General features: G+C 43.8%; 1 long non-coding RNA gene across 1 annotated transcript; it reads left to right on the top strand.

The window, feature by feature from the left end:
- The first annotated feature begins 7,153 nt into the window (after window positions 1–7,153).
- LOC104853258 lies at window positions 7,154–10,536 on the top strand. The gene is made up of 5 exons (XR_777730.1): window positions 7,154–7,201; window positions 7,552–7,613; window positions 9,619–9,737; window positions 10,131–10,233; window positions 10,412–10,536. It is a non-coding gene; the product is annotated as an uncharacterized LOC104853258 (long non-coding RNA).
- Window positions 10,537–11,934: the final 1,398 nt, after the last annotated feature.

Genomic DNA, 11,934 nt, shown 5'->3' with positions numbered 1-11,934 from the left:
ATGGGGCGTCTTCTGTTTTTCAGGTGTGCATTGGAGGAGGGCACTTGGTCACCACTGTTTCACATGTGTGCCAACAAAGGTAAAACAAGAGATTCTTTCCAGTCGCTTTGGGTAAATATCCCATTTTCATGTATAATACTGGCCAACAATGAGGTTTTCATGTATTCCTTTTGTAGATGGAGAGGACAGGATCCACCCTAAGGTTATTGAACGTTGGATAGTTTGCAGGTTTCCTTTCAAGGGAGAAAGCATTCTTCTACCAGACTTTGTCCTTGGAGTTCCACAAGGACCCAGGGAATAAAATACAGGGGTTCTGCAAAGACAGTAACCTCCACATGTGTTGGCGCAAGCTCACGTGGACTAAATCAGTAGTCCTTAATTTTCACAAAGCTCCTGATATCAAGTGAGTTATACAGAATAGCAGGATGGTTCTTATACCCTGGCATATACAGGCCTGGGCCTAGGCCATGGTCAAGGTTCTGCTGCTGCCTAGTGCATGGGTAAGTATTGTAGGTATCCCTCAGCACTCCTGGCCTCTATTTGATTTGACAGTGCTCAGGTCAGAAAGGTTAGAGCAGTACTGCTACCCATTAGATACTTGGCATGGATGAGTTCCAAAGGTTGCCGATCTGGTGAGCTTTTAAGGCACAATTCTAATTTGAGCTTGTTTTCAGCTTGACTGCGGATCAGTAAGCATAAGAGAGTTTATAGGTGTTCACTTCAGAGAGCTTTGACTCTGAAGATAGGACTGTTTTCCCGGCAGTCATCCCAACATCCAGGTAGGTTTCCAGTGTCACTCAGTGCTTTTTGTGGGACCTGAGATGCTCATCAATTCTACACCAACACCGTCTTCTTTGTTTCTCCAGGTTACCTTCAAGAGAAGATAGGGATGCTGAGAAGACTATGGCTGGAAATTCATGCAATATCAGGTAAAAGTCTAGGTAGTGGCACCTCGTTTGGGATCTTATGATCTTCCATACCGAAGTAGATGTCAGGAGCATGTGCATAATGGCATGTTCTCATGTTTTCTGGGTTTGTGTGCTCTGATATTTTCAGCTAATGTAGAGTTCACAGTTTATGTCACATTTAACCTCCGATCCCTTCTCCTAGTATAAATTTGGCTATTGATATCAAACCACTGTTGTTTCACCCTTTATTTGGCAGGTATGGTTGGAAGTATCTTGACATCATCAAGCCTCTTGCATCCCACCACAGATATTGCACATTTCATTCTAGGCCCCATAGAGGAATAAGTGGGGAAGAGATGATTGTCACAGAGTGAGTCCCTGAGATGGGGTTTGGAGAGGTTTGGGACAGTATCCATTTTCTGTTATATGGCTAGTCCATAGCACGTAGTCAGAGTTTGTTCATGGGGCTGGATCCTGAATGATGTGAAATTGTGTAGGTTGACTAGGAAAAGGAACCAGGAAAGGACAGGTTCTCTTGGATGTCTTTTCCTATGAAGGGCCCAGCGTTCATAGTGGGCCATGAGATGCCATCCACTTACACACTGCTAGATTCCAGGTAATTGGAGGTATGGGGTTCTGTCACAGCACCAGAAAGGGTATCTTTCCTGGCTCAGGTAAATTTTGTTGGGGCCCTTGTTGGTTGCTGTGGCCAGGCTTTGGGTACAGGTTCCCAGAAAAGCAATGAAGAGGGAACCGATGAGGAGCATTCCTATCTAGTGATGAAGAACTTTCCCTTGAGATCCCATGCAGGAAAATTAATATTGGGTCTGAGTGTCCTGGGATTTCTTATTTCCTGGTTCAAGACATGAGGGTGATTTTTGCCTGCCAATCTGGAAGCACAGATATTTTTGCAAGTGACAGATAATGAGGATGAGGATTTGGGGATGATAGTGTTTCCCTGTAATTGATTCTGGTATTGTATGGAGTGATACCCTGTTGGGCCAGTGGTGATGGTCTATAGAAAGGCTAGATTTTCTTGCATACCAAACTGATGGTGAATTATGTGGCTTCAGTATAACGTAGTTGGTCTTCCCTTCAGATATAAGCAGATTGAAGAAAAGTTTGTTGAGCCAAGATTACAGATGATTAGCTAAGTATTGATGTGAAAAAGCCCAGTTTGTGCAACCTCATATGCTTCAGGGAAGGTAAAAAGAACCTCTGCCTAAATAAGTGTTCCTGTGTTTTGTTCCAGTATCCTGTGAAGGGCTTCACTAGTGATTAGGTCTTGTGAGACATCATGCGGATCAGCTATGGGATACCTTCTTCTTTTATGATGAACATTGGAGGTCTGGACTTGGGCATACTTGTCCCCTCTAGGACGTGTGTGCTACCCAAGGTAAAACAAGAGCCTATTCCCAATGACTATGGGTAAGCACCCATTTTCATGTCAGATGGCTAGCACATGATATGGTTTTCAGGCTTTCAGTGATTAATGAGAGGCATGGATCCTTATTAATATATAGTTTTCTACCACTACAGATATTTATCCTTGGAACTTCTTTAGGTTTCTTTCAAGGGAGAAAGATTTCTCTTACCCATCACTGTCCTTGGAGTTCTGCAAGGACCAAGGTAATGAACCAAGTGTACTTTACAAACACAGCAATCTCCACAATTCTCTCATGTGCTGGTGCAAGGAGATGTGTACAAAATCTGTATTCCCCGTTGTATTTTTCAGAGACCTCTTGATATCAGAGTGACCCCCACAAAGTACTTCAGTGGATCCCTACAGAAACACATGAAAATGTGGGATTCAGCTCAGGCAACAAACAGGGTCCCTAACACTACATCAATTTGTAAGTCAGGAAGGTGTCTGTTAGCCACTAGTCCCTCTCATTAATTTAAAGGAGTCTATATTCAGAAAGAATAGAGTCCCCCACCATGGCAGTGTCCATAGGAGACACCTTGCATAGGTGAGGTAACATTGATGCCAAACCTGTGAGTACTCAAGGAGTGATTCAGCGTGGATTTTGTGCTTGTTGGGCCTTTTCTAGGAAGTAGTAAACATAGGAGAGTGCAGGTATCCACTTAGGAAAGACCGGATTCCAGGAACTGGCTTGTTTTCCTGGCAGACATCTGAACATCCAGGTAAGTTTACAGTGTCACACAATAACTTTCATGTGCTCCTGAATGCTCATTGGCTCTACACTGATGCCTTCTTTTCCAGGTTTCCCTCACGAGAATATCAGGATGACAAGAAGTCTATAGAATGGAGCTTCATGCAAATGAACAGGTAAGGAACAGGGTCTGGTATTTCATTGGGGACCACATGATCTTCCATATCTTTGTGGATATCAGGAGTCTGTGAATAATGAAATATCTTCATGTTTCTCAGGCTCACATCCTCTGAAGGATTTGGATAGTGTAGGGTTCAGAGCTGATGCAACATTCAACATAGAGCCCTTTTTTCCAGTTTAGACTTGACTATTGATGGCAGGCTTCTGATGTGCCCCATTTTATGTCTCGTGTGTAGTGTTCAGTGACTTACTGATATCATGAGCAAGTGCCAAGTGATACAACAACCATGCAGGCAGTTCTTATGCATTTCATACTAGTTCCAGTTGGGGAGTAAGCGAGACAATAGGGCATTATAAAAGGGTGGGTCCCTGAGAACCTTTTCCCAATTATATCCTCAATAGTTTCCATTTACTGTTGCTGTGCTAGTCCAAAGACAGGTAGGCGGCCCTGGTATCTGTAATAGACACCGAGTGACAGGAGGATGTGAGATTATGCAGGAAGACACAGAAAAAGAGACCAGTAAAGAATGGGTTCTTTTGTACATCTTTCCAGAGAGGGTTCTAGAGCTCATGGTGAGCCACGAGAGGCCTTGCCACTGAAAATCACCTGGATTCAAGTAGGTGCAGGGGTGATCCTCCATCAGTACCGGATAGGTAATCTCTGCAGGCTTAGGTAAGTGACCATGTTTTCCCTGTAGATTGTTACTTTCATACTTGAGAGCAAATGCCCAGGGAAGCAAAGAGGAGGACAGCCAATATAGTGATTTTGAGTTTGCTGTTTGTGTATGGTGCAAGAAAATAAATTCTAAGGTTTGTGGGTCATAGATGTGCTTGTTCCCTACTTTAGTGACCTTCTGAAAGACCAACTTGCTGAGCAGAACACAAGCAAATCATTAAAGATAACCAGATCATGGGGTATAAGTCTCTGAATGATAGTGTTCCCCTCAGAATATTTATGACATTATGGTGGAGTGAAAGCCTTTTGTGCCAGTGTTAATGGCCGGGTGTTCCTATAGAGAAAGCTATATGTGGAATTACATGCTTTTAGCGTGGGTTGTTGGCCTTTCCTTCAGGTATACACAGTGAGGCAGAAAACTTTCTGTGTTGAGACTAAACAAGTATCTCATTTGGACATAACCCAGTTCAGGTGCCTGACGTTCATTAGTAAAGTTAAAAAGGGGCATCTGAAAAGGAGTCACCAGGTTTGGTGTTGCCGTGTTTTGTCAGAAGATATCCAGCAAAGGGCCCAGCTGGCGATCAGGTCTTGTGGGATTTTGCTACCTTAAATTATGGGACTTTTTTTGTTTTTCAGATATATATTGGTGGCACCCTGGTCTTTTACCTACTCTTTGACATGAATGACACTAAAGGTAAAAGAAGGGTGCTTTGCAATGTGTATGGATAAGCATCTCATTTTCATGGGGAAAGGCTAGCTCATAATGCAATTTTCTTGGTCACCAGTATATTTGGAGAGACAGAGATTCTTGTTTTTATGCAAAAGGAAATTAACACTTGGGACAGATAGTGAAGTAAGTGTGTTCCTCAAACAACACAGTGACCTAAACAATTCACACATATGCTGGCTCAAGGAGATGGGGACTAAATCAGTATCGGCAGTGTGATTTTCACAGGGATCCTGATGTCACAGTGAGGCATACAACATATTCACACTGATCCAGGGCACCAACTATGTTCTGCCACCGCCTAATGCATGGGTAAGTGACTAAGGAGTCCCTTGGCATTCCTGGCCCCCTTCCTTGATTTAAAGGTCCTCAGAATGGAGTCCTTGGCTATGGTACTGTCTGTCAGTGAACACTTGGCCTGGGTACAGTCAAATGGATGCCCAAATAGTGAACAGGAGTGATTTTGTCTGGGTTTGTGTGCTTGTCTGTGCCCTGCCTGGGGAAAACTAGATATAGGAGAGTTTGCTAGTGTCTGCTTAGGAGAGATTCAACTCTGGGGCAGGACTGTTTCCTTGGCAGTCATCTAAGCATCCTGGTAAGCTTCCAGTGTCCAGGGTTTTGGGCATCATTGAGATGCTCATTTGCTCCACGTAAACACTCTTTTCCATGTCTTTACAGGGTTCCTACAAGATAGGCGAGGGATACCAAGAAGTGTGTGACTGGAAGTTCATGAAAATGTCCGATAAGAATCAAGGTGCCAATATATTGTTAGGGACCATGTCATCTTTAGTATCAGAGTGAATGTCAGGAGGGCAGATATAACAAGATGTTTTCATTTCCAGGGGGTGTGCATTCACTAAAGATCTTGGCTGCTATACAGTTCAGAGACAATTCCCCATTCACCCTCAGAACGTTTTTTTTTTTTTTTTTGCAGTAAAAATTTGAGCACTGATGGGGAACTTCTGATATTTCTCCTTTTATCTGACAGGTGTGGTGTTTAGTGACTTCTTGATGTTTTGAAGGAGAACTAGGAGCTGTGGAATCCTTGTCAGGACATTTCATACATTTCATACTGGCCCCAGTAGGGGAATAAGGTAACAAGTCATTGTCATAGGTGAGTTCCTGAGATACGGCTTGGAGGACTTTGGCAGATATTTTTTCAAGAGTGTCCATTTAATAATGACGGGCTGTTCACCATACATGTGGGAGACCAGTAGAGTCAATGAAGCCTAAATGATTCAGTAATGTGGACATTGTGCGGGTGGACATGAAAAAGGGGACCAGTGAATGATAGACTGGGGACATCTTTTTCAGTGAGAGTCCAGAATTCACATGAGATGCCATCCACTGAACATTGCCAGGTTCCAGGTCAGTGCAGGCATGGGCCTTGCTCATAGTATGAGACACATGATCTCTATGGACTTTAATAAATGATGGTGCTTTGCATATTGTTGTGGCTGTGCTTTGAGTGCAGGGGCCCGGAGAAGCAATGAAGGGGGAACTAAGCCAATTCAGTAGCAAATAGTTTGCCCTTGGTGTAAACTGCAGAAATGTGAATGTTAAGGGACCCATTTGTCTTGGAATTGTGTTTTCCCTGATCCAGTGACATTGAGGTGGAGCAACCTTCTGAGCAGGAAGCACAGGAATCTTGGCAGATGACTACTTGATGAGAAGGAGTGTCTGGAGATGATGGGATTCCCCTTGGGCTGGTCCTGTATCTGCGTGGAGTGAAAGCCTTTTGTGCCATTGGTGATGGCCAAGGTAAGAACCAGATGTTCTTGCAGAGCAAAGTGAATAATCAGTGATGCGTTTCTCACATGGTGGTGTTGGACTTACCCACAGATAATTGTATGCGGCAGTGGAAAAAATGTTTTGAGCAAAAATGAAAATGTTCAGATAAGTTCTAACATGGACATAGCCTGGTTCTTGGGGCTTGATGTTTCTAGCAAGTGTGAAAAGGAGCCTCTGCCTAACCCTGGTATTGCCATTTTTGGTCACCAGCTATCCTGTGAAGGGCCCATCTGGTGATCAGGTCGTGAGATATTCTCACCTTCAGCCATGGGACACTTTCTCATTTTGTCATGAATGCTGGAAAAGCAGCCTTGGGCATCCTTATCTTTTCTTGCTATTTGACATGTGTGATAATAAAGGTGAAACAAGATTTTTCCTAGTGGCTACTGATAAGCACTGCATTTTCATGCGGGTTGACTGGTTCATAAAGTGTTTTCTGTGTTCCCTGTCATATAGAGGGGGAAGGATTCTTGTTACTATCCAGGTTTCCACCACTATGGATATTGACTGTTGGAACTTCTTCAGATTTCTGTTCAAGCGAATAATATTTCTCTAATCAGGCTTTGTTGGTGGGGTTCTGCAAGGACCCAGGTAGTGGGCTCCTCAAACAAATACAGTGACTTCTGTGATTCTCACATATGGTGGTACAAGGAGATGTGGCCTAAAACAGCATTCCTGATGTGGCTTTTACAGGGATTCTGATGTCACAGTGAGGTCACAATGTACTCACGTGGACCACCAGAGACAGGTGAGTGTGGTCTTGAGCCCAAGGCCCAAGGTTCTCCCACATTTTCCCCATGTACAGGTAGGTGACAAAGGTATCCCTAACATTCCCAGGCCCCTCCTTGATTTGGAAGAACTCAGGTCAGAAAGGATGTTGTCTCAGCAGTGCTACTTATGTTGAAGAAACACTTGCCATGGATGAGGTTAAATAGATGATGACATAGTGAGGATTAAAGGAGCGATTCTGTCTGGGTTTTTGTGTTTGTTGTTGAGGCTCAGCCCGAGAAGCAGTAAGTACAGGAGAATTTTCAGGTGTTCACTTAGGAGAGCTTTTACTCTGGGAAAGTTCCCAGTGTCATCCGGTGGTTTATGGGGGCACCAAAATGATCTTGAACTCTGCACTGACACCCTCTTCTTCATGTTTTTTCTAAGTTCTCTTAAAGAGAGGATAAAGATACCAAAAAGGCTACAGCTGTAAACTCCTACCATCTCAGGTAAGTATTAGAGTGTTACTACTGTTGCAGAAGAGCACAGCATCTCAGTGCTATAGCCAAGTGTTGTAGCTCAGTGTCACAGCTAAGTGCCATAGCTCAGAGGCGTGGCTGAGTGTTACACCTCATTGTTGCAGCCAAGTGCCACATCTGTGAGGCACAGCTGAGCCTTATAGCTCAGTGTACTGGCTCTGGAGCACAGCTCTCATAATTTGAAAACTTGAGAATCCAATGGTCAGTTGAAGGAATGGAGAAAAAAACCTTTATCATACCCGTGAGTCCCTGGCAGGCTCAGAGGAGCTTGAGCCCTTTACCAGAAATGAGTGCCTCCTGGTATAGAGATCTACAGGCAGGCAAGCACGCTCAATGAAGCAGGGGTGTGGACTTACAGAACATTCCTGAAAGGTCACACAGTTCAAACAGTCACAAATCATTTTGATAACATTGAGCAGGAACCCAGCAGCACGAGCTTACATTTCCAAAACAAAACATTTTGTGGGGGGAAAAATGGAGGCAAAGCAAGGGCCTGTCTTACTGTATAGCACTTTATCACTACCACATTGGGGAACACATGGGCCTCCATATCCAGGTAGATGTCAGAAGTGTGCATAGTGAGATGTTCTCCTGGGAATAAGAGGGGCAAGCGGTCATTGTCATAGAATATGTTTTTGAGATATGGATTGGAGCAATTTGGCAGGTATCAATTCAAGAGAGTCTATTTACTGTTGCATGGCTAGTCTGTGGGCATGTAGGAGGAGTTCAGTAGCGGAAATGGGCCCCAAATGATATGATATGAAGATTCTGCAGGTGGTCATGGAAAAGGGAACTTGTAAGTTTTCTTGGGTGTTTTTTGCATTGGGATTTGGGAATTCACTGTGAGCCCTTGAACATCACCAAGGATCCAGGTAAGCATAGATTTGTGTCTCTGTTATAGCATCAGACAGGGGATCTTTGTGAACTTCGGTAAGCAGATGGTGGTGTTTCTGTGTTTTGTACTACTGTGCTTTTGGTGCAGCTACCCATGGAAGTGATGAGTGGAGTCCTAAGCCAGTTCAGTGGCCAGGAGTTCTCCGTTGGTGTAGTTTGTAGACTAATAAATGTTGAGGGATCCATATGTCTTGGGATGACTTTTCCCCAACTCCAATAATATTGTGGTTGAGCACCATTTTGAAAAGGAAGCACAGGAATCTTGACATACGATCAGTTTAAGAAAATGAGTGAGGATGATAGTGTTCCCCTCAGATTGGTTCTTGTATCACAGTGATGCAAAGTCTTTTGTGCCGGTGGTGATGGCCAGGGAAAGGGCCAGGTGTTTTTGTAGGGCAGAGTACATGCTGAATGACATGGTTTTTACATAGGGCTGTTGGACTTCCTTTCAGATAGGAATTTAGGGAGATAGAAAAGATATCTGAGGCAAGATTGCAAATTTTCAGGTAACTCCTAATGGAGATGTAGCCTGGTTCTTGGGTCTTATGTTCCTTAGGGAGAAAAGGATATTGCCTAATCTGGTGTTCATGAGGTATCCTGTGAAGGGCCCAGCTGATGATCAGGTCTTGTGAGATCTTGCCATCTGCAGCCATGGCCACATTCTCCTTTTGGCATTAACAACGGAAAAGGGTTGTCTTTTCCCCTTGTCTTTTCCCTGCTGTCTGCCTTGTGTGACAACAAAGGTACACCATGGAGTTGTTCTCTATGGTACAGGTAAGTATTGCATTTTCCTCTGGGATGAATGGCACATAAGGGGTTTACCATGCTCTTTATCAGGTATGAAGACACAGGGATTCCTGATAATATCCAGATTTCCATCACTACAGATATTAACCCTTGCAACTTCTGCAGGTTTCCATTCAAGATAGTAAGATTTCTTCTGGGCTTTGTTCATGGAGTTCCACAGGGAAGGAATGAGGCATGTGGCCTCCTCAAACAAACACAGTGACAATTGCATATCTGGCACATGCTGACGCAAGCAGATGTGGCCTTAATAGGTATTTCTAATGTGTTTTTTCAGAGGTATCCTGATGTCAAAATGAGGCATATGGTGTATTCAGATGGATGCCTGTAGACAGCAAGTAACTGTGGTCTTGGTTCCAAGGCATCAGTAAGGTTCTGCCACTTCAATGTGCATAGGTAAGTGAGAAAGTGTCCCTTGGTATCCTAGGCCTCTTCCTTGATTGGAAGGTGCTCAGGTCAGAAAGGATGAGGTCCTGGGCAATCTTCCTGTCTGTGTGGGCCACATGGCATGGGTAAGGTCAAAGGAATGAAGACAAGATGAGCACTGAAGGAGCTTTTCTGTTCAGAGTTTTGTGCTTCTTGGGGTCTTCCCTTGGGACAACAGTCAAGCAGACAATAGTCCGCAGTATCCAGCTAGAAGTTTGACTTTGGAGGTGGGACTGTTTTCTGCAAAAGATACCAGCATCTGGGTACATTCTAGTGTTACTCAGTGGCATAAGTGGCACTGAAATATTCATCGTTTCTACACCAACACACTTTTCTTTGTGTTTTTTCTGTTTCCTTGAATAGAGGATAAGGATGGCAAGGAGACTATGGCCAGAACCTTAGAGAACTCTCAGGTAGAGTCAGGGGCTGGTACCTCATTGGGCATCACGTGGACCTCTGTATCTAGGTAAGTGCCATGAGGGTGTGAATAATAAGATGTTCTCATGTATTTTGGGAGCACATCAACTTTAGGAACTGGATAGTGTAAGGTTCAGAGACAATGCTTCATTCATCCTTAGAGCCTTTTTGACTGATACAGATTTGAGTACTGATGGTGAAACTCTTACGGTTCTGCCTTTATTTAGTAGTGCAGCGTTCAGTGCCTTCTTAGTATCAAGAGGAAGCACAAGGTCTTGTGAACCTATGCCAGCGACATTGTGCATTTCATAATAGTCCCTGTACAAGAAGAGGTGGATCAAGAGGTCATTTTTGTAAGGTGAGTTCCCGAGACTCAGATTGGAGCAGTTTTGCAGGTACCTCCAAAGAGTGTCCATTTTCTATTCCATGGCGAGTTCATGGGCATGCAGGAAGGAGAAGTCTGGTACTGGTGATAGCCCTCAAGTGACAAGATGACATGGAGAGTGTGTAGGTGGCTATGGAAAATGTGACTGGAAAAGGATACATTTTCTTGATTGCCTTTCCTGATGTTGGTTTTGGAACTCACTTTGAGCTCTTGACATCATTGATCCCACTAAATATTGCAGGGTTCCAGGTAGGTACAGATGTGGGTATCCCACATAGCACAAGACAAGGAATCTCCAGATTTTGGTAACTGATACTGAGGTTTCTGTATATTGTAGTGGCTTCCCAGGGAAGCAATGAATAGAGTGCTATGCCAATCCAATGACCATGAGTTTACCCTTGTTTGACATAGGGTGCAGGAAAATGAATCTTGAGGGATCCACTTGTCCTGGGGTTGCTTTTTCCATGGTCCAGTGGTGTGGTAGTAGAGCAGTCTTCTGAGCAGGAAGCACAGGAACCTTAGCAGATGAGCAGTTCATCAGAATGAGTGTTTTGGAAGGAATTCCACTCAGATTGGTTCTTTTATCAAAGTACAGTAAAGGCCTTTGGACCAACAGTGATGGCTAGATAGTCAGATACCCTTGAAATTGCCTTCAGGTAGGTATGTAGAACAATTTGGAAAGACACTTTGAGTTAAGATTGCAAGTTAAGTCCCCATGCAGAAATAGGACTGGTCTGGGACTCTGATATTCCATAGTGAATAGAAAAGGAGCTTCTGCCTAACCCTGGTGTTGCCCTGTTTGGTCACCAGATATCTTGTGAAGGGCCCAGCTGGTGATCAGTTGTTGTGAGATGCTGTCACTCTCAGCCATGTGATACTTTCTCGTTTTGTCAAGAACATTGGAAAGGGTCCTTGGTCCACTTGTCTTTTCTATGATGTTTGACGTGTGTGACAACAAAGGTACAACAGAAAGCTCTTCCCAACAACTATGGTTAAGAAGTGAGTTTTCTTTTAGTGTGCTTGGCATATACAGTGTTTTCCATACTCCCTGTCAAATATGGTGACACAGAGATTCTTGTTAATTTCCAGGTTTCTGCTACTAAAGATATTTATCCCTGGAGCTTCTGCAGATTTCCTTTTAAGAGAGCAAGATATTTTCATACCAGGCTTGCTTTAAGAAATTCTGCAGGGACCCAGGAATGAAGCATGTGGCTTTACAGACCAACACAGTAATCACCATAAATCTAAGTTGTACTGGTACAAGGACAAGGACCTTAAATCAGTATTTCCAATATGTTTTGCACAGGTATCCTGGTACAGTGTGCTCAAGTGGATCCCTACAGACAGCAAGGAATTGTGATCTTG

This window comes from Fukomys damarensis, unplaced genomic scaffold (assembly GCF_012274545.1).
Source record: "Fukomys damarensis isolate Sample0158 unplaced genomic scaffold, DMR_v1.0_HiC HiC_scaffold_39, whole genome shotgun sequence".
NCBI classification, from domain to species: Eukaryota; Metazoa; Chordata; class Mammalia; order Rodentia; family Bathyergidae; genus Fukomys; species Fukomys damarensis.
Note: the sequence above shows the minus strand (reverse complement) of the source record. Positions and strands in the feature narration are given on the sequence as shown.